We start from the raw sequence: 1,155 nt of genomic DNA, 5'->3' as shown, positions 1-1,155 counted from the left end.
AGTTACAGATACTACAGGTACTACAGTTACAGGTACTACAGTTACAGGTACTACAGGTACAACAGTTACAGGTACTGCAGGTACTACAGTTACAGGTACTGCAGGTACAACAGTTACAGGTACTACAGGTACTACAGTTACAGGTACTAAAGCTACAGGTAATAAAGTTGCAGGTACTACGGGTACTAAAGCTACAGGTACTACAGTTACAGGTACTACAGGTACTACAGTTACAGGTACTAAAGCTACAGGTACTACAGTTACAGGTACTACAGCTACAGGTCCTACAGGTACTACAGTTACAGGTACTACAGTTACAGGTACTAAAGTTACAGGTACTACAGGTACTACAGTTACAGGTACTACAGGCACTACAGTTACAGGAATGACAGCTACAGGTACTACAGGTACTACAGATACTACAGTTACAGGTACTACAGTTACAGGAACTACAGCTACAGGTACTAAAGGTACTACAGATACTACAGTTACAGGTACTACAGATACTAAAGTTACAGGTACTACAGGTACTACAGCTACAGGTACTAGAGTTACAGGTACTACCGTTATAGGTACTACAGTTACAGGTACTACAGGTACTACAGCTACAGGTACTACAACTACATGTACATGGCATATATTATTATTATTATTATTATTTATTATTATGTACTACAGTTACAGGTACTAAAGCTACAGGTACTACCGTTACAGGTACTACAGGTACTACAGTTACAGGTACTACAGGTACTACAGTTACAGGTACTAAAGCTACAGGTACTACAGGTACTACAGCTTACTACAGTTACAGGTACTAAAGCTACAGGTACTACAGTTACAGGTCCTACAGGTACTACAGTTACAGGTACTACAGTTACAGGTACTACAGTTACAGGTACTACAGGTACTACAGGTACTACAGGTACAGGAACTACAGCACCAGGTACTACAGGTAGTACAGATACTACAGTTACAGGTACTACAGATACTAAAGTTACAGGTACTACAGGTACTACAGTTACAGGTACTAAAACAGTTACAGGTACTACAGTTACAGGTACTACAGTTACAGGTACTACAGCTACAGCTACAGGTACTACAGTTACAGGTCCTACAGGTACTACAGTCACAGGTACTACAGTTACAGGTACTACA

The sequence above is a fragment of the Oncorhynchus gorbuscha genome, linkage group LG19 (genome assembly GCF_021184085.1).
Source record: "Oncorhynchus gorbuscha isolate QuinsamMale2020 ecotype Even-year linkage group LG19, OgorEven_v1.0, whole genome shotgun sequence".
Lineage (NCBI taxonomy): Eukaryota > Metazoa > Chordata > Actinopteri > Salmoniformes > Salmonidae > Oncorhynchus > Oncorhynchus gorbuscha.
The sequence above is the reverse complement of the archived record's forward strand: the minus strand, read 5'-3'. Positions refer to the sequence as shown.